Genomic DNA, 27,238 nt, shown 5'->3' with positions numbered 1-27,238 from the left:
TTCCTGGATCTTATTCACCTTATTCTTAACCACAACAAGGACATGARAATGGTAGAGTTGCTAGCATTTCTCCAACAGCGAAGGAAAAGGGGATGTGTAGGTCCCAATGGTTAATTTTCAYTGAAATATTTTATGGCAGAAAATGTAAATTTAGAAAACTGGTATTTTTTCAGTAAATCATATTCACTTAACAATATTTCTCATTTTAAAATGCAGAACAGATTCTTCTGCTGTTGTTCAGTTTTAGAAAGAGATTCCAAAAATGGCTGGCATTATGTTTTGAGACTTATGTTAATTTTCATACTGTTGATACTACTCTCACAGTGACTCATAAAGCACTGCACACTGCCACTACAGACAAGTTAAGAAATAATCAGAAAATAAAAAACAAAACACATCAATATGTGAGAATATATTTCTTTTGGAAATGAAGTTACAAATTGCTATTATTATTCTCAAAATATATAATTCCACACTCTTCAACTACATTCTCATTGTTTCCACTCCAGAGAAAATTGGATATTTTTTTCCTTTTCTTCCAGAAAGAACAAAAAAAGAGAAGAGCTAGTGTTTTCAAAAAGACAAATTTACAGTTTTAACCAACTCTACACCTGTGGTATCCCACCCTCAGACTATATTTTCTCCCTTCATCTTCCTCCCTCTTCACAGACAAATGGAAGGTATTAAACTTATCTATAGACTGACTTCACCATAACCAACAATTTCCATACTTATGAAAATGCAGCAGCTAATGTAAGATTATTGTTAGGATGACAGTTGCTTTTGAAGAGAGGAGAAGCCCAGGAAAAAGAGAGGAATGGGATGAATCTAGCTTTAGATCTTCCAAAAAAGAGCAACTGAAAACAGAATACAGGTTGACTAGGCCTTGTTTAAAATAAAGCTGCTCAGAGGATATGGGAGCAGATGTATGAACCTTTTACAACAGGCAAAAAAAAAAAAAAAAAGGCACGACAGTGTAACTTTGCATTATGAGGAACATTAAAACAGTTCCACTCGGCTGTGTGAGTATATGTGCAATTGTTGGAGCTGGGAGTTGCTCAGCTTCTACATAGTTTTGCTATGACTTTACTGCTGTATTTTTTTTCATAGAGACATCTATTTTCCTAGATGCCCAGAGTYAGCATTTGATTGATCAGTGTGGTTTTTCTGGCTTACCAGCTAAGTTGATTTGAACAATTCATTTGTTAATACAGTGAAACACATGTTCAAGATTACAAATTGTTTAACAAGTCTTGACAAACAAGTCCCTTGGTGGTCTTGAAGTTTCTCAGAAGCAGATGGACGAGGTACAATTTTATAGATTCTCTTTCCTATTTATGTAAAGCTGCTAAGGTCTGAAATAAGCTTTAGTGCAAACAAGGGGCATTGTCAGACAATAAAGAGACAATTGCCTGTGTTAGCACAACAATTAATGTATTTGCACAGAACCACTCAGTCTATTTGTTACCAGAAATGTGCTAATTATTCCTGCTAATTACATGCAAAACCTTCATTATCACCTATATGAGGAAGAGGACCCCTCAGGTTTCAGTGACAAATTAATTACTGTGTTTGCCTTCTAAATGTACTTCTAGACAGTCCCTGTTATCAAAAAAATAAATTGGCTGGCAGGAAGCTTGTCTCTTAAAGACATTTTGCAAACTCAAAGCAAAGTACAAATATCATATCAAGTTACCATTGCTATTTTTTCAGGCAGGTATTTCCTGAAGCTCTCAGAACTACTATATTATTTTACAAGCTCTTAATCCTAATAAAACATACCAGGCACTGCTGAATTGCATTATGTAATTGCTTTCAGAGCCCTTCATACATCTATATAACAATGGATGAGAGAGCAGGCATTAAGTTCAGAAAAAAATAGMAAATAAGCCCAACGGTAAACTCCGTAGTCAATAAAATGCAGGCATAATTTCAGTGCCTAAATATAGTTTAAAATTCATAATAATTGAAGTAAAAAGTAGAGCAAAGCGGCTAGATTACCAAATCTTTCCTTATCATCACGCTAATTTAACTTGCAAGACACTTGCCCCGAAGTCGTTGTAATATATGTGTCTTGGGTACAGGAAGTTCCATGAAGAAAGGTGAGGAAGACAAGGAGTGTAGGACTGAAATCTTAGTTTGGAAAACTAGGATATGCAGTGAGTGAAGCAATTATAGCACAAGGAATCTGGCAGAGGGAGGAATGCCAAAGCCACAATGAATTCTCAKCAATTTATAGCCAATTTATCACTCRTTATTTCAGAAAAAAWTGGTTTTCTTAAATCTTAWATCTTAAATCTCTTAACCTTAAACCTCTTAAATCTTGCTTAGAAATCCACTAGCTAAGGTCAGCTTCAGTGATTCCTGTATGCCACCTTGCCAAATGCCTCCCTTTATTTCCATAAAAGTGTTACCTGGAGTATAGCATCCACTGTCTGTCACAGAAACACAGRTTGGTTGAGGTTGGAAGGGACCTCTGGAGATCATCTAGTCCAACCCCCTGCTCAAGCAGGGTCACCTTTATCATGCTTTAGCATGATAGACAGCATCGCATCCAGGTGGCTTTTGAATATCTCCAAGGAAGGAGACTCCACAACCTCTCTGGGCAACCTGTTCCAGTGCTCCATCACTCTCATAGTAAAGAAGTGTTTTTCTTCACATTCAGGTGGAATTTCCTGTGTTTCAGTTTGTGCCCATTGCCACCACTGAAAAGAATCTGGCCTCATCCTCTTGACACCCTCCCTTAAGATATTTGTAGACAATGGTAAGATCCCCTCTCAGTCTTCTCGAGGCTAAACGGGCCCAGCTCTCGCAGCCGTTCCTCAKAGGGCAGATGCTCCAGTCCTCTGATCATCTTCGTAGCCCTACACAGGACTCTCTCCCCTAGTTCCATGAAGGAGGAGTGGATTCAGAATCTGGATGTCTAMAAGGCACAATCCCACCTCTTCAGACCATTAGCACAGAAAGGCAATGCCAAAGAGCAGAACTTAGCCTGAGAGACTGCTTCATCCATGACTCACTGTCATGGATGCCAATGCCCTTCTAGCACTTCGATCAGGCCATCACTTGCCATACAGCCCTCTCTACCACATAAAACAAAAGATAATTGTCTTCATCTTTATTTGCATTTGCAGCCCATTTCTCAGACCCTYATATCTATTTTGTATTTCAAGAGACGATCCAAAGCCCCAAATTCACCCATGATACCTCCCATGTCTACTTATTTCTATTTTTAAATAATTGTGTTAGTGCTTTCTGCAATGATCTCCCTCAAAGGCAGGAAACCCCCAAAACAACTATAAACCAACTTCATTATCCTTCTTCAAACCTACCTTCACCCTCCATCTTTTACCCTGAGGCCTTCAAAAACCTCAACAACAATAATGCCAATAAGCTTAGCTTCCATCTACTACGATGCTGAATACAGAGTTTCACTGCAATTTCCATCTTTATCTTGTTTTGTCTCTTGTGTCAGAGGGTAAGTTCTCAAAAGCAAGAACTATCTCCTTCGTGTATTTTTGTACAGTGTTTAGCACTGGGGGTCATGGTCCATGGCTTTAAACACTACTATATTACAAATAATAATAACAACAATAATAGTAGGGAGAAACACAATGAAAGTTTTTCTAACCAGAAATGCAAGGAAAAAAATTCAACGTTTGGATGCCAATACTACTTTTCTCATTCTTGTAAAAAATATTTCAAAATGTTAATAGCAGACGAGCAGAAAAAAAAACATGCCAACTGTCAGCTTACGATAGCCACATGTTGTCAGAATTTTTATTTTAATTTTAGCCTATAATCCTACCTGAGGTTCTGATATATATGCATTGTTTATGTTTTTCTGTTCTAACTCAACATCCACTTCCATTCAAATAGATCAAAATGAAAACAAGAGGAAAAAAAAGATGAGTACTGTACTGCATCCAAGTATAGCAGCTTTTTTATTTTTAAATCAGAGGCACTCAAAAGTTAGAAGGTATATGGCTTTACTTACCCAAAAAATAGAAACTGCTATAAAATAACACCTAAAGACACTTTGTGATCTGAGGATCTTGCCACTAGTGCAGGAGCTAATTTATTGATGAAGTATTAGTCAATTCCAGGAGGATAAAACGTACTTCTTACATTTGAAAAATKATCATCTCCAAATCCTGTCCAGTCAATTATCAGCTCTTCTGTTCCGAAGCATGGAAATATTTTCTTGGCATAATAAAAAAAATCCCATCCCATAAATTAGAATAACTGCATCTTTTTTCACCAGTATATCAATCTGTAAAATGAAAATCCTAAAAACAGACCAGAATAATTACTGTCATTGTGAGGTTTCTAACAACAAGCCTCAAATCTGTTCCATCCAAAAGCTGTTCAGATCCAGAAAATATAAAAATTAATCCATGATCAATCCCTTTAAATTTGATCTCAACATGCAAGAATTTATTAGCAGAATGCAAAAGCAGGGAAAATCTTCTAATATAAAGACCTTTTTTCCATGTAATATAGTCAAGTTCTCAGCAGATTCTTTTATCTGTTTGTCAATAACAAGTACAGCAACATTTGACGGATTTGGGAGATAGCTAGCAACCAGGAGACCATACAGCAGCAAGAATAGCAGGATTCAAATTTTGATGGGAAAGTGATAAAGGAGAGGGTTGAGTTGAAAATGGAGATGCATAGAGAGCTGCAAACCATCAAAAAGTATTGAGAGCTGGAAGGGAATGGAAAGATGAAAGAGCAGCTGATTTCAGACTATTTTTGCTGTGACACTGAGAAAGGAGGAGAAAGGCATGGCTTCCACAGTGAAACATCAGAGTGATGCAATCATGAGTTTGCCTAGAAGGCAAACCCTTTCAGCGTGGGCCTTAATACCTTCTAATTTGCCTGGAATGAATTATGAAGACATATTTTTGGCCTAGCCTCCACCACAAAATATGAACAGGATTAAGAGCATTCAAATTAGCTGACAAGATGCTGAAACAGAAGAGAACCTGCCCACAGAGACTATAAAGTAGGGGTCAGCAGTCAATTAGCTGACACATACACTGTATCTTGTGTTCCAGGGGCTAAATCACTTCAGTTTAACCTATGAGCATGTAAAAGCAACAACAGAAAAAAAAATCTTTGTCATAGCTGGAGACATCAACTGTGTGACACAATGACTCAGTAATATTTCTGTTTCTCTCCCATGCATGAACTTTTTAGTGATTACCTTCTCCCTTCTTATTCTTTCGTAATATCAAGAAAAGAATTTCAGTAGTCAGAATTACTAGAATTATAACTGTTTAACAGTAGGGGCAAATTTCCACCATAGAAGTGTAGACCTCTACACATTTACAGCCGCAAAGGTTATTCTGGCTGATACCAGCATTGGCCTATAAGGATGTCCAAGTGCCACTACCAAAGTTAGAAAGAACTGCCCCAGCTCAGCAGCATCATATTACTAAAATTTGTTCCATGAACATCAATACTGTTTTATACATAGGCAGAGTAATTAAATATCACTTTATCAGTGTATGGTAAAACAAGTAATTTTAGATTCCTTTACATTATGTGTTTATGGGGGAAAATCTGTGCTGAGTTGGTTGGCTCTGTGTATGTGTGTGTTTGAGAGGGAGTTGTTTTGTTTTGTTCTTCTAAGATCTATACTTTCCTTCAGGTATTCACATGCTCCTGCACACACATTTCCTGGCTCAGTATTGTGTTTGCTCACACCATAGCTCTTCCACAGAGGCATGTACTTCCTGCTGCAAAGAACAGGGAAGGAGGCAGTGTGCAGTGTCACACCATTTATCCTTTTCAAATCAAGTTTGGTTTAGAAAGGAATCAGCCACAACTTGTCGGGTACCAGGAGCCAAATAAATTATTTTATCATTTGATTATTCACTTCATTTAAAAACAGTGCAAGTGGCTTCTTTCCTGTCATACTGTGACTTTGATTGCACAAGTTTGTCTTGCACAGAAACACTAGCTTTCTGGAGTTGAAAGGCTCCTGGAATTATTAGTTTTCAACTATTTTGTCTTGGACCAAGTGCCTTAATTTCTCCCTGTTCTCTAACAGAGCAGCTAAAATGGAGCCATCCTGCTGGAGCTTGCACAGCCAGCAGCCTCCCTAGAGACCCCACACCCTTCCCTTCACATAAATGACACATAAATAACTGACACAGTAAATAAATGAACTAAATTAGCAAATGACTTATGCAGGTAAATGTCAAGGAGGAAGTGAGTCTCCAAGAAGAATTTAAACAGGGAAAAAAATGTAGTAACTTTATAGTTCAGCTTAGGAATGAGCACTTGCATAAGATAATGCATGTGAAAAAGTAAGAGAATAGTTGTGAAGAAAAGAGAAAATAAGTCTCAAATGCTTGCACCAGTAATGGAATTGAGAGGAGGGGAAGAATAATGTTAGTATTATCTCTGGCTCAGGAAGTCCCAAAGCCATGATTCAGTAGAAGGTAGGAGAGTATACCAAGAAAAGATCATTACATGCTTGACATTTTCTCATACTCTCCCCCAGGCTGCTGTCAGAAACAGGATACCCGGCTAGACAGATGTTTAGTCTGATCCTGTATGACTGTTCTTACATTGTGATAGTAAGACATAAATGTGGATAGGAAGAAAGTTATGTGAAACTCAGGAGGATCACAAGAAAACTTGAAGTTGATGCAGAAATAGCAGACAGTGAAGAGATGCAAACTGAGGTGCGTCTGCTCTTGGTAAATTCCTGTCGCTATGGACTTCACTCCTGGGAGAAGTTCACGCTGTCCAAAATCTTTTTCATACATTTCATGACTTGTCTTAAGGGCATAGGGCACCATTACAGTCAGTTCACTTCCTTAGCCTCTTCTGGTCCTTCAGTTAAGTATTTCACACTTTAAAAAAAGAGTCTTTCCTCTCTTTCTGTGAATTAATACATGTCATCATGCTATTGCCAATGTGGATGTTTTCCACTCTTCGTTTTCGAGGTCTTTGCAAGAAAACAAATCTTCCCAGTTCCACTAGTCATTCTTACATATAATTCAAAATATATTCTCTGGATACAGTGTCCATTACCACTCCAACAGGGTTTTGGGTAGCAAAAACAGATACGCAGGAATATTTTTGCAATGCAGTAACAATGTCATGATGCCAACCACAATCTTAAGTTGTATATAGAAGCCCAAAATCATCACAGGTCAAAATGGTCAGAACAATAGGTCAGAAAGGATTTTATCTTCTCCATTAATATAGATTACAGTGAAGCAAGGAGCAAAAGTCACATGACGTGTCCTTTCAGTACTGCCCTCCAGAAGGACTACCTTTTCTTGCTTCTGACCATTTTGATTTATGCTCTTGTTACAGTCAGGCTGACTTTTCACAGAAGATGTACACAGAAAATGTTATATAGCAGTTACAACAGATAGTGTATACAGCAGCTTATTTCCTATGACAAACTGCAAACAGTATGCCACATACCAACACTCAATATTCTCTTCTGGATGACTGAATTGCTTCTGGTTCAAATTTCAGACAAGTTTTCACATGCAAAGCCATTCAAAGGTTAGAACTATTTTCTTTTGCCAGTTCAGACTASTGTCTACTGTAGGAGTTAGAGTACTCCACCAGGCAACTGGGAACATGGATACAAACCCATTCAGACATTTCTTGGATGACTGTCCAGCCACTAGAAGGTTACATAAAAGGGAGCTGCACCATCCTTGTCCCAGCATCAGCAGCTATCACTGCATTTTATGAGGAGATAAACCTGTCCACAGATAGCAGGTGTGCTCATTTACCAGATCAGCTCTCCCAGGTAACTCTCATCCCCAAACACCATTATTTCTGGATCCCAGCCAAGCCTAAGGAGGAGCAGTGCAACAATCTCTGCTTAGCTCTGCCAAAATAGGGGCTGTTTGGGTGGCACCATGGAATTGTAAAATCCCTTATAGAGTTTAGGCATTTCCAGGTGACTACAGTTAAGGAGGCACTCTTATAGTCACCATTTTGGCCTTATATAGGTTATTCTTCCTAAGTCTCAATTTAGGTTTATATTATATTCAAAAACAAAAAAAAAGGACTTCGGTGATCCATTTTTATAAGAATTACTGTACATCTTACAAAATTCATTCCTCCACTGAGAAAATGACTTATTAGTTCTGCACAACGGTTGTATACTCTAAAATGAGTCTTCAGGATGGAAATGCTATACAAACAATACATGAAATATTTTTAATTGAATGAATTATCAAATTGAATCGAATAATCCCTACTATGAAGGGATTCATCTCATTTCTGCCATCTTTTAAAATCAGGTATTTTCTTAGGTAGTCATCTTCTATAATGAGAAGGGGATTTGGTGACAGTACCAGCTTAAGCAGCAACAGCATTAACAAGGTCAGCACTGCCACTTAAAGAAATACTCATGAACAAAGTTTAAAACAGATGGGATGAATAGCCAGTGATACTCCCCCTGTTCTGACAATAGACAAAGCATAGACAACTAGCTTAAATTAGATAGTAGCTTCCATATATTTATGTTATGAGAGTCAATTACATGTTGCACCAGAAGAAACAGGATATCTGCAGCAGGCTTTATTTAAAGCTAATGCAACTTAAAATACAGTGACATTACATTTTTAGTCAGCATCTGTAAACTTTTTCAACTTTGTGATTCATACAGAGTCAAGAATTGTGCAATATGCTAGATAAGATTCATGCTATATTCAGAAAAAGAGGAATTCTCAAATCAGCAAGAGTTCTTAAATTACAGTCTAACCTACCTTGCCATGCACTATCTATCAGAATTACACTGGTTCTTATGGCTTAGTAAAAATATATGTATGTGTGTCTATGTACAGAGAGATACCAAGATAAATATCCTGTTAATTTAAGAGAAGGCTAAAGACCTCTAATCTATCTTTACATCTTAAATAACACTTACACATTTTTATCATAACACACATTCCAGTCATAACACCGTGTTCTTATGGAAGACCACAATTAATCTATCACCTCTCCAACTCATATTTCAGTGACTTTGGAATTATTCAAGACCCTTTCCAGGTCAATAGCCTCACATGACTGAACTTATGTTTCAATAGGAAAAACAATACTGGGGGTGGGGGAAGTAGTATCTTGTACTTGTAATGTTTATCAGTGATACTGAGTTGCAATTTTTTTGACACTGCCAGACACCAGATAAGAAATCACTTTCTGATTAAATAAGAAAGGAATATATATGTGAGGTAAGAGTCACGTTCTGAGTGTGGAAATAGTACTATTTTTCTCAATTTGCAGGGTAGGTCAGTCTTGTTTTCTTGAAAGAAGGCACAGTAAAGGGAAATATGACCTTGGAAAGATTTCCTATGTATGGCATATGACAACTGCTATTTCCAAAATGCCACAGCCCCTAAATGTTTCAAAATTATGTACAGAAGTATGAAAAACTAACAGATAACAGTGACAGCACTGACAAAGTACCTCACTCACTCAAGTATTTTATATTCAAGGCACAAGTTATATATTTCATTAAGTCTACCTATTTATACCATAATCCATTGCTTCTTTGTTTTTCAAGAGAACAGAAGTACATGAGATATTGTGGACAAAACTGATATTTCTTATGGGAATAAAATCCAAACAGAAAAAGAGAGAGACAGACTCAGGCTTAATCTTCCTTATTATTTGATAAGAAGCACTTTCTGAGTAAAGGTACAAGTCATTTGTGGTTCTGATCACTCCAGTAGGCTGTTCTATACCTAGGAGTAGAAAATGTTTCAAATATTTAACAAATCAGGGCTAATTATACAGAATAATTGAATCCTTAATATAAAGCCCGAGACACTTTATTCTTCTAACGTTACTTGCTGCTGATGTGAATACCATGAGAAGAGATAAAGCTACAGACCTGTTAATACAAAGACAGTAAAAAATTATTTTTAGTTTTGAGAAAAACATTAGGCTCAGGATATAAGTTAATTACTAAGTTCAATTCTTTTTTTTTCCCAAAAAGTTATTTTAATTACTGCTTTTTCATGTCAAGTGTCTGTTTTACTTAAGAAATTACTTTCTATTTGAGGTAATGCTGACAGAAATAAGAGTTACTCATGGGCAGTGTTTTATAGATAAAGTATTTTTCTTTACAAATATCATATGTCATAACATTTCACAGGATTCATGAGGCTCATGGGTTTTTCTGAAAGAAGAAAAAATTGGAACTTCTGATCTGGAGCCAACAAAACCCCCCAAAACACTGTCTAGAATTGGAGTAATTTTTGCATTTTAAACCCTAAGAGATACAGTAGAAGACAGGGCCGTCATAAAAGCAGGAAAGGTTGTTACCGTAAGAGCTACCATTTCTACACTAGTATGACTATCTGCGTACATCTACACCCCCTGAAAGCACAGCCGTTCAGAACAAGGTTCAGTATGAAGACAAACATGCAGCGTCTGACTGACTGGCAAACGGCACCACGGCTGACTTAAACTTTATCAGTCTCCTCCATTCACCGACTATTTTCTGATGACAGAGGAACAGCTAAGGGTGTCTTACATCTCTTCAGCCTTTTTATTTATTTATTTWTTGATAAACCCTGTGGTTGCCTCTGTTAAAGGGAGAGAATATACTAAGCAACCTGTTCAGTCTATCAAAACTTCAGAGACGGTCTCTGACTTTTAATAGTTAACCTTAAATGCATCTGTCTGAAGTAGTGGAGTAGGCAGGAAAACTGGTTTAGCAAAAAGACATACCGAGTTCCCTTAAATAGTTCAACTTTAAGGCATGTCTGCATGCATTCCTACCGCCTGTGACAATAGTAACACTTCCTTTCAGCCTAATAGGTCCTGAGCCCCATCCTTTGTCTGCTGATTAACTGCTCTATTCATTGACCAGAGCACTAATTGCATGCTCCTTATAGTTACCCTACATTACTGTAAGAATTAATGAGACACAATTACAGCTCCCAGAAATCTCAGGCCTAGCCAACTGCAAAGCACTCCAACTGAATAAGAACTCCCCAAGAATAAAGAGAAAAATTCAGCCCATTGTTCACAGGAAGCAGAATGTTTTTTGTTAAAAAATTGTATTTATTTGAAGCTGTTTCATAATTAGGCCCTGGAGAAAGGAAAAAAAAAAAGAGAGAGAGAGAAAGAGAAGAGAGAAGGAACTTGGGAACCAGCATTCACTGAGAAATCACAGCACATGCAAGGAGACGCACGGACAGATATGAGGAGAAAAAACACAAGGAATGGAGTGCATGAAAAATTAGTGCTATGAGTAATATCTACAACCAATCAGTTGTTTAAACAGAGCGTGTCTCAYTGTATGGGAATAACCACTAACACAATCCCACATTTGGCTACTATAGTTGCAATTTTAAACAATTTAAAATAAGCATATGGCATCACGCATATGTCTCTATTATGGGATGGAAGGCAAGGGATTTCATTTTCCACTCCTAGAATTTAATATGCATTAGAACTCAGTGTCTGTGGCCATGAAAGTCAAATGGAAGGACAGAAAGCACTGGTTTATTTTCCTAAACATTGCCAGTTTTTGGAAAGTTGGCCATATTGAAAACTRCACTCATTTTTAATCTAGCCACAGCTATTCGAAGTTGTAGTGACTACAGTCACTACCTATTAACCTATTAGTTCAAAAGCTATTATTTTCACATGAACAATTTTACGATACTAAGAGACTAGTACTATTAAGTTAATGAAGTTAATATGCAAAGTCAATATTCTTTGTTATGAAGTTCTCTTCTTCCATTAGTTCATCTTCAACATGTCTTTTCCATATTAATTTAATTTAAATTACATATATAGTTTGGCAAAGCCACTGGTACTTAAAGCACAGCTTGAAATGTAGCACTATGCTTTAGGGCCTCAGTAACCATTTTCGCAGGTACAATTTCTATCAGCACTTGGACCCCAAACTCAGAATGTCATAGACTGGCACTGCTACATTCCAGAACCAACATCAGTGCACAGAGACAACGTTCTTATATGATTCTGCAGGGGTGCTCAATAATTGCACCTACCCACAGTAATCGTTTAAATGCATGGAAAAATGGATGTTCTTCTGATACTATCATTCACTGATATCACAGCAGAACACTTTGCTGCATGAAGCAGGCAGTTACCACCATGTAGCACTGAATCCCAGGTAGGAAACAAGGCATGAATATGGATCAGAGAGCTTTGTGTTCAGTGTATAATAAGTACAGTATTCCTGTCATAGAACAGCAATCATTAACTCAGAGGTCTTTTTGTTAAATGGCCCCTGTGAATGGACCAGTAACTGCAGGGAGTGAACTGCAATTTCTGTATCTCAAAATATCTCCCTTTTATGATTGTGATTGCATCCAATCCCATGGTTATATCTCTACTTGCCATCCTCAGCTGGATTAATCTACCAAGGAGACTGCAAGCATACAAATTCATGCACTTCCAAAGTCTCTAGGACTTCAAAGGAAAATACCAATTTCTATTAACCTTAGCTGGTTCATCAATCTCTGTTCAGGACCACAGAGCTTACATGCACAGCTTTGGTTCTAGCAGTATAGCTTTCAGCATCTCCTGAAAAATTCTTTGAGGAAAAGAAGCTTTGTTTCAAATAAAACATCATCTAGTTCATTTAAGTCATTTGTATTTTAGCCCAAAAAATTGAAGGATAAGCCCAAATTCTCTTCCAGAGAGTTTTTTTTAAGTGATGTGAAATGAATTCTGCTAATGCAAATAATGTATTCTGGTGTCTGTTCCCACCTTCATTTCTGATGTTACTTTCATACATTATAAAATAACTTGAACAAATATCAAAATAGATAGGCTAGAGGCTAACTAGTTTTCAGTTAGGATGTATCTCCCTGTGTAATAGAAGAGGGAGTCCTCCCTGCAGACAGCCACTAAGAGTCCACTCCTTAGATCATCACTTCCAACGGASAGAAAACATCTAGAAGAAAGATAATTAAAGAGACATGCAGGTACTGCATCTTAAGAAACCAGAAAAAGCTTTAATGACCTAATCCTTATTCACTTATACTATTCATAATCTGGTTGCTGCTGTTCCACTACTAATTTTAGAACTACCTGTGGTTTATGGTGCTGTATGTATGTAGGTTCAGCAAAGGACAATTCTGATCCCTCATGTGCTTACAAGCATTTATTCTTCCTCAGATGGAGTCACCCAAGGAAGCTTCCACTTTTTCACTTCTCACACTGTAGTTTATTTGCTGTAAGTCACAAGACAGGGAAGAAGCTTCCCTACTGCAGAGTTTCCTGGTTTACCATTCTTTGTCATATCTGCATCCATCCTCCTTTCTTTCCACAGATATTTCAATTAGCCAATGGTTACTCCTACATTATACCCTAAGAGTGCCCCCAACGTGTTTTCAGGACTAGAATCACCAACAGTACAAGTGATAAACTTCAAAATTCATGCAATGCCAGGTGTTATTCATGCAGTTTGTAACTGTACAATAACCATACACAGGCTGAATAGGAGACAGAGACTGTTCTTAGAACTGCTCTGGAGGCCACTCTTCAGAGTTACACAAGCAAAGCCTATGCTAGTCTCTGTGCATGTTCTGATAAGCTTGCATGAGAGTCCCCACAGGATGAGACCTATAGCTGATTTGCACTGGAAAGGTTAGAACGGAAATTATACTAACAAAAGTCCTCTTTCCATGCAACTTATACCCATCACTCAAGAGAAGTAAAACATACAGGTGAAAAAGGACTTCTTACACAGCATCTGCACTAGGGCTTTTGCTAGCAGTGCTATGTCAGCAAAAAAATAATATCCCTTCCTGATAGTCCTATTCAATAACACTTTTAAGTGTAAACCAGGTGTCAGTGTTTCAGTTATGACAGGAAAAGAGTTCTATGCTAGTCATGAGCTAAATATGCAGGCTTTCATGACCTGGATAAACCTTTACTTCCAAYGAGGTCAAATCCAGTGATCATGTTTTCTACCAGCACAGTCTCTCAGAAGCACTGACATTAATATGGTGCTATAGTACTACACACAGAGCAGGTGAAAACRCCACATTCATCAACAAGTCATTCCTATTCCGCATTTCGATCTTTAAAAATGCTTATTTACACTGCACTAAAGCAACAACAGAAAAAAAAAACAGTGCATGGGAAACATCAGCATTTTCGTGTAAAAATGCACAGTAAATTTTAGATTAGATTAAAAATAATTTGAAATTTACTAAATATTTRGACATTTCATGTTGTTATGTTTGACATTCAGAAAGATTCTGATGGTTCTAAGAAGAGATTCTATAGACTGAATTCTCAGGTRCAGAGAGACATGGCTGAAAGTTAGTATTGGTTTGAGAGGAGCTAGATAGCTTTTAAATATAAGGGTTGTAAGTGCACTTGTAGAAGTAGCATATGGCAGCAAGCAGCAACCTCAGAGCAGAGCAAAGGAATGGAAGAAGTCCTGTTACCGCAGGCACAATTTCCCTCAAGGATCACCAATACTGCAGCTGTTCCTAACCTAATTGACCACRTTTGCTTTCTTATGGTCTCCCATTCTGTCACTCCCTGATCCTCTAAGATGTGCAGAAAAAAAAACACCTTCTCACTCCTCTTGTTCATCCTTTCCCTATTCCTCCTAAACTTAGAAGCTTTTTCTTTTCCTCATCGTCGCCACTTACTGACTCCTGCCCAGCTCATCATTTGGGTAGCAGCAGAAGCCAATGTTGTGTAGACTATTTGCCTTCTTTGGGTCACTTTCATCTTCCAGGACACCGGGAATGGGATCCTTCCTTCCAATGACTACTAGTCTGGTGCATGACCAATGTAGCGCAACTATTTGCACAAGGATGGGTAGGCAGAGTGCCAGGGAAGGAGGGGCAAAATTTGGTTCATGATCACATGGAAAACASCACTCTAACTGAAGGATAGTGAGTTTTACAGCATTTTTTTTAAATATTTGAGTCCTTGTTTACATCTGTTTCCACAGTCCTTTCCACATCTGCTGCACTTTTAGGAAAATTTTACTATGTAAGTTAAAAGTATAGTGTGGGAAAGAATGTATTAATACACCTCAGTAACAGATAATCTGCACAGCAAACTAAAGAAAGGAAAAGTCTTATCATAGGAAAGGTTCTTTCATACCCTGATTTACTACTGCTAATTTCAGAAGATGAACCAACATTTCAGTGGCAGGAGCATTAGAACAACAAAAATTTTTGCAATATTTAATTATTTGTGGCAAGTACCCCTAGCCCTACCCCTTTTGTTAGTCCAAGGAGCTAGAATTAGCTGATGTGCAAATTGGGCATAYATTGGGCATAAATTGGACAGAGTGGAAAAAATAGTCATAATCTCACCAGTTTTGATCCTTAATGATTTCTTTTACAGCATCTTTACAGGGTATGTAGTTCTATTATTACCAAAGGTATGACACCTCATACATGCCACTGTGAGAGATAAGCTATTAGGCACTGGAAATTATGTGTGCTAGTGCCTTTATTAAGTACCCAAAATGCAAAAGCAGAAAGAGCTGAAAAGGAACAGACAGTCCAAAGAAATACAGAATAAGATTAGAAAGARATATATCCCCATAACAGAGGCATAATTAARTATTCAAATTGCTAATTAACAATAGAAAGCCAATGAGGAAGATGCATGGAAGAATGCAGGGATGCATGGGGAAATAAAGGGCTATATTATAGAAGTAAGCTTTATTCATGGAGAGGTCCAAGAGTGGATAGGCTCCTAAATTCTACTTAGGAACTTAAATTCCCATTCAGATGTACAGGAAATTAGTCACCTAAACATCTCTTAGGATCCAGACTCAAGGATCACCACTGTAGACATCAGTATACTGGCTTCTGTGGTGCCTGTCTTGCTGTATTAGGCAACCAGAAGCATATTACCAAGAAATCCTTGATGCACCAGTGACTTAGAACAAAACTCCCTCTCTACCCTAAAGACACTTAATGTCCTACACATAGGACCATTTAATGAGACTAACTAAAAGCACTGGAATAGAAATTGTATTGTAAAAATGCAGAGTATGGGGGRAGGGAAGTTGCAAGCAACTGTTTCTCCTAAACCCACCTACAAGTTCAGAAATAAGAGACCTTTCTTATTCCTCCATAAAGCTGCCAGCTCTTCTTCACAATTATCATGTATTGTTTGTATTAGTGCATGACCTACAAGCTCAGTTCACAGATCAGTCCTACACATGCGCAAAAAAAAAAAAAAGTATGTCTACATCATGACACTCAAATATGAGCCATAACTATTTTTTTTTTGCTTTAAAGTAAATCTTATTACTATCATCCATTCTATAAGTATCATTCAAGAACATTCTTCATATTACAGTAGAACAGGCTTAAGAAGGAGAAATATGCATTGAGGAACAATGAGGAACACAAATGCTTACAGCATTACAGATACAGGAGAAATGCCTTCTTTTCAGATTGCGTTTTTCTACATATATAGATAAAATGTATTCCATGCAAGTGACTTACGAGAACAGTAAAAATGAGAACGCTGTTCTGGTAATTAAAATCCTGCAGAGTTTTCTGTTCTAAACAGGAGAATACATTATATATATATATATATCATTGTATCATATATAGTTTATAACGAATGTTCTCCAGTAGTAACTAGCCTTTCCACTCAGAAGCCTAGTGTAATGACATTTTACTTTCACCACTCAGAAAAATACAAGAAAGTAACATAGGAAATAACCATCTTTGGGACAATCTGCTAATAATGGGTTTATACAGTAAACTACGATTTAATGAAGATATTCTTAGCAATACAAGTGTTTGTATGTTTTTCTTCTTCAGCCAGGGCTTTTATTTCATTTACCTAATTAAAGAGCTGACACTGCAAGAATCTACCTTGCAAGTTAAAGAAATGTACCATTTATTCATGCTCTCTACTTTCTTTCAACCACCTTGGTTACACAGATGGCCAAGTTGAAGAAAAATTAAGAGTTTTGTCTTATAACTGTTAGTGTTAAAACAAACCATRTAAATTGTATTTCTGTTAGTTGAAATCATAATGAAAACAATCATGTCTTGCCTTACTTTGCTTTTTTTTCAAGAATAGACTTTCATAATTAAACTTTCTATTTTTCCAAGTAGCTGACTGCATATTCCTGCACAGCAGGTGGTTTTCTCCACAGATATATTAACTTGGACAGTAAACAAAGCAGAGATCCCTAACTGGAATTTACTGCTAAATTTAATTTTGCATATATTTAATAAAATTTGCATAACTGTCTTTCAACATTAAGAAAAAATAAGTTATGACTCATTTAATTTCAACACTGTATTCTTTTGTCAGAAAAAAAAAAGAAGAGAGATTTAATTTGCAATATCCGTTTTTATTGTTGGAGGAAAACTTGCCTTGACGAGATTTTAAAGATGGGAGCGTACAAACATTTCACAYGTAAATGAAGCTTCTCTTTCACAAAGATGGCTTAAATATTAGTTATAAAACACTGAAGAAGGGGCCAATGCATTCTGGAAGGTAGTTTCTCTCCCTCTCCATYGTCAAACCAAAACTACAAAAAAAAWTAAGAAAGMAAGCACATTTTGAAAAAATAATTACCTTTTCCCCATAGTCTTGAATTCCCCACAAAACRTTAACATACCAGTCAGCATTAGTTTCTTATACTTTAAGATGGCAGTAACTGGCTCTTTCATGGATTTCACAGTGAAAGTGACTTTCCACGTTTTCACAATATGGCTTCATCACTATAATCCCTCAAAGCTACGTTGTGAACAGCCATCAGTAACACAAATTCACCTTCTCCTTTTTTTTCCCTCTATCTCTTTTCACAGCATCCTGGACACCTGGCRCAAGGATCTTTCTTCTAATTCCTTTAAAGCTAAGTTACTTCACCAATGCCTATCTATCTACAAAAATTTGACATAGGGATAGAGTTGTTTCAGTGTTTCAGTTGTACAGCAGCACAAATATTTCMATACTAAAGAGAGGAACTCATACTACTTTGAGGTATTTTTCCAATATGAAAGTTGAATGTACAGCAGGATTTATATCAGCATTGTTTTTTTAAGCTGAAACAGTGAATTTTTATCAATAACACTGATACAATCTCTCTTACTTAATTACAAAAACACTCATGGTATCACAGTCTGTACTTTATGGCTCCCATAATTACACTTGCCCAGGGCAGGATTCCAGGCGCCTGGAACCTATGCTAAGGTCTTTAGGGTTTGGCTATTCCTCAGCTGGAAGAAAGAATAAACAGCATCCTTGAAAAGGTGAAGAACTTGGTCATCACATTAAGACATTACTTACAACTAAATGTGCAGGAAAGTGGCCCATCTGTTCTTCTTTTAGGTTGCAGATGAAACAAACACGACCATTGACACTGAAACAAGATTTCTAACACCTCAATGAGATGCACAGATGAGCTCATACCTCCTAGAGCACTGCTATCAGACACCCTGTAGACTTAGGCAGGAGGCTCTGAATCATGCTCCTGAATTTCTCCTGCATGTAACACAACTGCAACTTTTTTTTATTAATAATTTCTACTGTGGAACTACATTATGACTACCACCTTGAGCACTCAAATTCCGTGAATCTAAACCACCTTGTGTCATCACAAAGTTTAACTGAGGGTGGTGACACCCTATAGAATAGTATCTCTCTCTATGGAGAACTCACTTGTGAGATCCAGGCTTCAGACTGTTTTTTTTTTTTTTTCTTTTTTTTTTTCCTTTTCAGTGTTGCATACAGATATTATGCTACAGAAGTGCAATGAAAAATAAGTAAATAATCTCAGTAATAGAGCATTTAATTGGAAACCACCAACAAGCTATATGCATTATGGTCCAATCACAAAAAACAAAAAAAATACAAGAAAATATGATTTCCAGAAAGCATGGTAACCACAAGATGCTGAGAGCTCATAGGGATGTGCTTATGACATTGAAGTCAATGGAAGTCAAGGCTCACAATTCTCCAGATACAAACTGCTGAGTGGAAAACCAAACCAGCAGTTAAGCATTTCCGAATTAGGCACTGTTCAATAAAATTAATGAGTTAAAGATGGACTTGCTCAAAGTGTGGCTATATGTGGTTACCTCATGGGGCCATCATCAGGGAGGCGACAGAGCTTCTTGGAAGAACTGGCTCTACCTGAGGCTAATTAACAGATATGCTGACTATAAATAAAAGCAGGAGATGGTAAAAAGAAAGAAAAGGAAGTGTAATGGAACTCCCAACTGATGCAGTGTGTCAATAAACGTTAGTTAAAACTTAGGTGCTGCTTTTGTACTCTCTTAAGGAAATCGATTACTATCACATTATTCTGTAACACACCCYAACCTAATGTCTGTGCTTCGTACTAGAGAGGATATTTTTGATCAACTCTACATTTATTACATACAAAACTAAGCATATTAAAGATAATGATTTACAGAATCAGCTGACTGAACAGTAGAAATTATGATACCCATAAAATGAACAACTATTCCTTACATCCCAATACAAACTAGTAGCTCTATTTCATAGAAAAACACTGAAGCTATTTCAAAAACACCAGTGAGATCAATGCAAAAGCTGCATTCAACAGACAAAAGACTAAAATCTACAATARGAATTAGGATTTTATAACCAGAGAAATATTTATTTTTCCATTTACCTTCATCATTTCCTAAGTCTGTAAAAGAAAATATAGCTTAACTCTTTGAGTTTTGGCATGAGATTCTTTATATCTATTTTAACATGGCACTGTCCTTCATTGACTCTTTCACAACTTTCCTGCTGATAAAGGGCTACCTGTCAAAAAAAGTTTGGATAGTACTAAATATTGCAAGAATGGTAATGTCATTCCCCACTCCCTGTACCACACACGCGCACACAATTTAACTCTCACTGCAAGTTGTTTTGTTTGTTTCCTAGTCCCCTCTCTCATTTAAAGACACAATTTGACAAACTTTCTCAAGTAACCAGACACTTTAAAGTAASCAGAACCACTGACATTAGCAAAGACTACTTCCATGAGAGTTTTGCAGGATGTAACATTCTCTTTTCCTTGAAGTTTTAGTAGTTACTACCTGCTACTTAAATGAAAAAAAATTTAATAGTGTCGGTCCAATTACTTGTGAATACATGTTTATTTTGCACCTAATTATTTCCCACAGTTCTTCCAGTTTCAAAAGAGTGGACAGATTTAGTAACTCCACTTGCCTCTTACTTTTTGACACTATCATTAAGATTCAGATTATGGCATATAAACAATGTGTGAGAGGCTGTACTTTCTTGGCATAAATTGTCATCTAGAGATAGGATTACATTCTTTCTCTCACTTCACAAAATTTTCAGTCACTTTTAAAGGAATGTATATACTTTCATTGCATTTTTAGGAAAGCATGAAAATATTTTTGTTTTTTCCACAACTCAAATTTGAATGTACTCAAATTTTTCCTTATAAAAATGATTACTTTAAGGAAAGATAATCCAATACATGGCACTATACTTCCAAAAATGTGGATTCCATACAATTGATTAAGAGTTGTAAAGTGATACCATGAGAGCACACTCTTTTCCTTAGTATTGTGCTCTCGGTCCTCTGCCCTCTTTCCTATCACAACTTTAGTAGCAGAATCACAGATTTTTTTTTCCAATAATAGTCAATCTATTTGTTCCTTTGATGTTTTGTCTTGCTGTTATCATTTCTTGCAAAACATTTATTTAAAATAACTTTAAAGTAGTAAAGGGAAAGAGTGAAATTATTGGTCACTTACTGACAATGTACTATAATCAAATTCTGTTGGCAGTAAATCCAAAGACAGTATGTGTATCCTATCAGGTAAAGAAACAAAAGAGCTCCTGTCTAATGTGGTCAATATAACTGCCAGGTAAGATTACATACACATGGAAATAATTAGATAAATCTACTTTCAACTAATCATAACACTTCAGAAGAGTTTATTTACAATATAGAAATACTTAGCTGCACAATTACAAAACTAAGCAGATGCTCATTTGCAGATTTCATCATTAATGCCTACGAAGAGCAAAAAAGCAGACTAATGACGAGCAGTCAAGAAGAGATCTAAATTATGTTGCCATAAAAACAAAATTAAAAATATCTGTAAAGGTATTTCTGGAAGAGATTAAGATGCAAAATAACACAATAAAAACAATTAACTTTTGCTTAAGAGAAGCAAGCAATAAAAAATAGCATTCAGCTTTTGCGTAAGAAACATGTTACCAGTTCCTGACAGATTCTGGCTAGTTTGCATTCACGTACTGAACTAATGACGGAACATAACACATCCTAAAACTAATGCAAGTCATATTAACAGCTTTCCTCCTTGAATTTTAGTATTACCTGTGTTTTCTCTTCTTGCCTTAATACAAAGTTGAGCGAACTCTGCCAGCATCTTAAACTCATCCACTTTGAAAGAACACCCAAAAAGGCTCATAACTGTATTTAAGTCATGGCTGTAGCAAATTCTTATTGCTACAGGACAGAATGAACAGGACCAGCAGGCATCCAAACGATAATGTCAGAGAAGGATTACAGTAACATTTTTCAAATCAAAAAGTTTTAGTTTTCTGAAAAATTTTCTAGTTCTCTGAGTTCTGCCAAAACAAGTAAGATTGTCCTGGAAAAGTAAGACAAAAGTGAAAAAAAAAATCCTATTTTTCATCAAATATTCTTGCAAGAAATCACAGCAGTCAAGTAAGGTCTTATCCATTAGTCTGTAAATTCTAATACAGCATCTGAATCCATACATACTCAAACTAGAAATATTGTAACAGCAGTAAGACCTTTCAAGTTTTATTGTTAGCTGGACTGTTCTAGGGCCAAGGAGCTAAAACCAAACAAAAACAATTGGTGTTTGCTAGGTGGCATAACTTAGTGTAGGGAGCCCTAAGTAATAAAAGATCAACGAGAGTAACACATACACAAATCCACATCAGCAAAGGATAAAGGTAGGAAGATTACATTAGCTCAAACAATGACCACTTTTAATAGTTAAAAAAGACATAATACAGAAACCTGTAAATCCAAATTGGGAAAGCAGCAAGAAAATGGAGATACTCCACCTATTAGCCCCTTTCAGAACAATCAATTCAGTGAATTAACCAGCAGGAATCAATCTGACAAAGGTAAAGCAATAAATAGCAAAAGTAACAACTCTTCCATTATGGCTGTCATCACCCTTTTCCTTGGGAACCCAAAATCTCCTGGAACAATTGAAAGCCTCTCATCCAGAAACAGGCCCTGACCCAACCRAAGCAGTAAAGTACTCAACTAATGCTACCAGAAACCAACATTTCTACTTGATTGCTAGGTCTACATTTCTATTATCCATCTCCTCCCCTGAGGCTGTCTCCTACCACAACTCTCTCTCTCACAACTGTGAATGCAAAATAAATGAATAAATAAAAGAAGAGGAAAAAAAATCAATCAAGACTGCATCTTTTGTAAGATTGTTGTAAGGCTTGAAAAAAAAAACAAAAACTAAAACAAAAAAAATCTTAAACCAATGGGTCACTATTTTCATTTTCTCCCCACCACACATGCACAGGACAGTTCCYGACATCATTAGCACCAACCAACACCTAAGAAAATTCAAAGGAACTGGCAAATAAACATCCTTATTAAAAACTGAAGGGCTAAAGGGAAAGGAAGAACATTTTACTGTTACAGTGAAAGTCCTTCTCAACACTTTGTTTTTCGGTTACACCATTTTTTATTCAAATAGAAATAGAGGAAGGTTTTTGAGGGTGAGTTACAGCTGAGACTAAGTATCCTACAAGCAATTCCAAACACTGCTTAACTCTAACTCCCTGCATGGAGTTAACATCTTTGACTAATGCTATAAAATGAAAAGTGCTAACATAACTTGTCATTCTCAAGGCTAATTTATTCATCAAAATTAACACAAGCCCAAGCCTGCTGTTCTTATTCATATTTGAAATCACCAGCCATTTACGTTTTGTCCCAGCAAAATTAGCAAGTGAAGGATTAGTCAGGAGCCAACTTCAGAGATAAAGTTTATTAAGAGTAAGTGAAACAAATAAATATTCAGAATGAATGATGAAAGATATGTTTGTTATTTCAATTTTAACTTCAGGGCAATGAGTAATTTCAATAAGAAAGTGTAATTTTCATCATTTGATATTTTAAAAATTACTGCTGTGCATCTTTCATCTAAAGCAGGGATTGGAAACAGTGATACTTAAAGACTGTGGACTTCAAACATATGCAGAACACTATTCCTTTGAATTACACTATTATTGACTTTTGAGGTGCAAAAAGTAGTTTCAGAATTTAAGAGCAACTTTGCATTGTTCAATGATTAACAATAGAAGTTCCTTTTCAAATTAGTAGCACACAGTTTCGCTTCCTGATTTTATCTGTGTTTTATCCTTCTCCATGCCTTTCAACACAGTGTCATGTTTTCCTTCATTCACGTTAATGAAATGCTTCTAAGTACATGGCCTCATTAATTTTTCATTTCATTTATAACATGTGAGAGGGCATAAACATAAGCTAATGTCTCCATATAATTTATGCAAATGTTGGTAAATCAAAGTGGACTGCACTGTCTAATCTATCCCTGCATAGACTCAGATAGCCCAGACTGGCCTACTACAGATGGGGTATCCTTAGTTAAAAGCCTTTCATATCAGSTACTTGCAATGTAATAACTGATCTGATTTACAGTGTATGAGAAAGAACCCTGCACTCCCCTGCTCCTCTCTTATAGTTCTTCCATATACACTGTCAGCATCAGAACTCAGGATTAGTAGGAGTTGCTTGTGCTATTATCCTGTCTGCTAGCACATATACCATTAAGGTCAAGTTATAGAGCCTCCTTAACTCCTCATGTAAATCCAGCATCAAAGACCAGAGGTATAATACACCTGTAGCACAAGTGTATTATAAATAGAGCCTGCCAAATAGATGGCAAAATTAATAACTGTAAAATGAAAAATGTTGCCCTCAAGAATACTTACCTTCTTTCATAATCCTTATATTCTACATCTTCTTGCATCCCTTCCTCCTCCMTTGTGCTTTGCTAAAGACAAACAAAACATCATACAATTGCACTGAGTGACAACACATTACAGCCCAGTCATTGATYGCATAGTGTGGGCAAATAAACCTACACATCCAAAGCAGCCTCGGGAAGAAGTSTGATCATGGTGTGCTCCCGTGTTCTGCAGAAAGTCCTTTAAAGACATTCAGGGCCACTGCCTKCAGCTTCACCACTGGATCACTCCTCAGAACACAGCACCGATCAACCACTTTGTCATCCTCCTTTAAGGTACAGGGACAGCAGAATACACTTCCAGCAGTTTCTCCTTCTTCTGTGGCACCTGCTCACTGTACACCAGGAGTAGCACTAGACTGCACTAGATTCAGCCTATTTTCTTTCTGGCTGCAGGCTCCCTCACGTCTCACTGACCAATGGTAGCATCATGGTACTATGCCCATCCCTGAAAAGTTAGTAAACAGAACATGATTTTTCTTGTCTACAAAAAGTTTGTACAAATCACAATAAAAAATAGGCTGCCTCAGAAGATGTGTCAATGCTATTTATTTTTTCCATCAAAACATAAGGTATGTACGAGCACTTGTACTCTCCCATKCCTGTTTCTGCAGGATTCTCAGTGATGGTTTTTCCCCTGAGAATTCCTGCTTTGCACACTTGCAGAAGTACAAATCAACGTGTTCTTTTCTGCATTCGGACTTCCTATCATGCTGCTCAGTTCTGGACCTCACATGGCATGAGGAAGAAAACATTGGACTGGAAAAAACACTTTTGCTCCCCTTTAATTGGTACCTTTTAGAGAAAACTGAACAGAGTAGGATGCCACAATTCCACCTTACACTGTCTACTAACCTTGCAGCAAAGATATTCTTTCCTCCAGTTCCCATTTACCCTGCCCTCAAAAAGTCCCCCAGTTTCTAGTTTCATGCTGTTGTTCTGTGTTTTGCCCATGTAAAATCTCCTATGTCTTGTGCCAGCCAGAATTTGTGGAGACAGTCCCTGGATAAAGCTCTGTGGCCTGCGATAGGAAAGAGATCAGCCCAGGCAGCTATAACAGCCCCTTCTGGATTTAATCCATGAAATTGCTAGCTTCAGTCAAGGCATCATTCTAACAAGATTATTTGAACAATTTCCACGGACTGAGTTTTTCTTTTCAAACATTTTTATAAAAGCATCATTCATTGACCTACCCAATGCAGACAATGCCATACCAAAAATTACTGGTGAACAGTAGGTAGGAATTAAAAAGCTATTTTATTTCACTCTTATAAACTGAACATCTGGGGGGTTTTTAATAATAAAAAAAAAGAAAACCTTAAAAATTCTGGACTTTATATGCTATTTTTCTTTCAAATAAAAGAATCAAGAGACAATTTACTAATCCCCCTGTACTAAAAAGCCCTGTACTTATCACTAGCTGTTTCAGGGTGATCCATACAATACCAAGGGCAAAGACTTACACCTAAAAAAATAAAAAATAAAATAAAATAAAATAAAAACTTATTTTAGAGGGAAGATTGACTATATCTCAAGTAGTGCCTTAAATTCTTGAACAAAGTTTAGAAACCAAAGTTTTTTATACGATTTCAGAAAATCTGTGGCAGCGAGACTTGCAAAGGTTTTATCTACTTTGCATCAAATCTACAGGTTTGCGAAAGGTTGCAATATCTGTAAAATTTTTGTATTCGTCTCCTGGCTTTGTATTTCCACATGATTTGATGATTGGACAGCTGTTTTGAAACCCTCACAAATAATGCTCTATAACCTTTACTATCAGAGCAAAGTTCAGGTTTTTAGAAAATGCAGCTGCTGCATTTTCTGGAAAAACACACAAACCATTTTTAAGACTTGACCCTTGATTCCGTCATCTCAATACTTCTACTGACTTCAGGGAAGTCTCAGTGTATGAGGAACAATGGGCTGTGATTCCACAGCCCTAAGCTATCYAGGTTGCTTTTCAATTAAATAATGCAAAGCACCTCCCTTCAGCTGTGCTTTTTTATATATCTGGAAGACAATTTCAAAAATTACCGAGTTCTTACTACAGAATTCAGATATGTAATCATTACTATACTGCTATAAACATCCACATTCCCAACTCTGTTATTACTGAAAAGCTTCACGATACACAGTATCTTTGTGCAGCATCTCTTCAACACCGGAAAAAAAAATGAATGACAGTAAAAATGAAGCCAAGAGCTTCTCGACTGAGAAACTTAGTATTCTCTTATTTCCAGGCTAGTTACAGCGTAATTCTAAACTGCAGCGTTCAGCATGTCTCCTGAGCTTCCTCGCAGAAGTACTGCAATGGAAATTTCACAGCATCTGTGTTGCTTTTGGAAGCCATCGCTTCACATCTGCTGTCTCTGTAGCGCAGAGCTTAAGTTCTGCGTAAAAAAGGTACTTTGTAATAAGCAACAGGAACCCTGACAGAGCGGTAATTTACGGACTCACCCAGCTCTCCTGACTAGACTCGCTCATTTTTACCTTCTGCAGAGATTTTTGAACAAGGCACTTTTCAAGCAGCCAGCAGCGTAACAGGCGCTTCTTAAAGCGGATCATCACGTCCGGGTCTGGAAAAGAGACTTTTTAAACCCCTGTCAGCCCGGGAGAGACCTCAGCCAGGTGACGAACTGCTCCCTGCAGCCTCTTCACCCGCTGCTCACACCTCTCCCTGCGGCGCTAACTCTTCTAAACCAGCAACGGCCGCGTCGGAAACGCGTTTATTGCCTCGTTATCACCCATCTCCGCCCGACGGGGTAAACTCGCTTAAATAAAGGGAAAGGAAGGAGCGGAGCGGATCCTCCCAGCAGCGGCAACGACCTTCGGCTCGCTCCGGTGTTTTGTCTCACGCGCTTCAGGCCCTGCCGATGCCCCCGCACGGCTCCCCGGGGGAGGCTCGCACACTCGCACTCACACACTCGCACTCGCAGGCGGCCCCGGCTCCCTCGCACCGCGCCGCGGCCCGGGCCCGGGCCGCCTCTCCCGCCCGGGGACCGGGCAAACCACGACGTTTACCGGCACCTCCCCCGCCCCACACGCACACCGCGCGCCGAGCGGCCTGTTCCCGAGATCACAGTCATTACAGCCCCAGCGTGAGTCCGCACAGGCGCTAAGCGACACGGCGCGTCAATCAGAGCGCGAACACCGCGTCCCGCGGGGACGACAACCCCCCGGGACGGGCTAACGAGCGCCGCCGCGCCGCCCGCCGCCGCCCGCCCCTTAAGGTGGGCCGG

General features: G+C 37.6%; 1 long non-coding RNA gene across 5 annotated transcripts; it reads right to left on the bottom strand.

Annotated features, from left to right (window-relative positions):
- Positions 1 to 17,314: 17,314 nt before the first annotated feature.
- LOC146588603 (uncharacterized) lies at positions 17,315 to 27,124 on the bottom strand. 5 transcript variants are annotated; one of them, XR_014897388.1, is made up of 4 exons: positions 27,047 to 27,124; positions 24,118 to 24,447; positions 23,965 to 24,026; positions 17,315 to 17,515 (listed from the first exon to the last, which is right to left on the bottom strand). It is a non-coding gene; the product is annotated as an uncharacterized LOC146588603 (long non-coding RNA). The 5 variants fall into 5 exon arrangements; XR_014897387.1 differs by having other exon boundaries at positions 24,118 to 26,575; positions 27,047 to 27,101; XR_014897390.1 differs by lacking the exon at positions 27,047 to 27,124 and adding an exon at positions 26,924 to 27,040.
- Positions 27,125 to 27,238: the final 114 nt, after the last annotated feature.

The sequence above is a fragment of the Rhea americana genome, unplaced genomic scaffold, assembly GCF_003343005.1.
Source record: "Rhea americana isolate MKP2758 unplaced genomic scaffold, rheAme1 scaffold_50, whole genome shotgun sequence".
Lineage (NCBI taxonomy): Eukaryota > Metazoa > Chordata > Aves > Rheiformes > Rheidae > Rhea > Rhea americana.
Note: the sequence above shows the minus strand (reverse complement) of the source record. Positions and strands in the feature narration are given on the sequence as shown.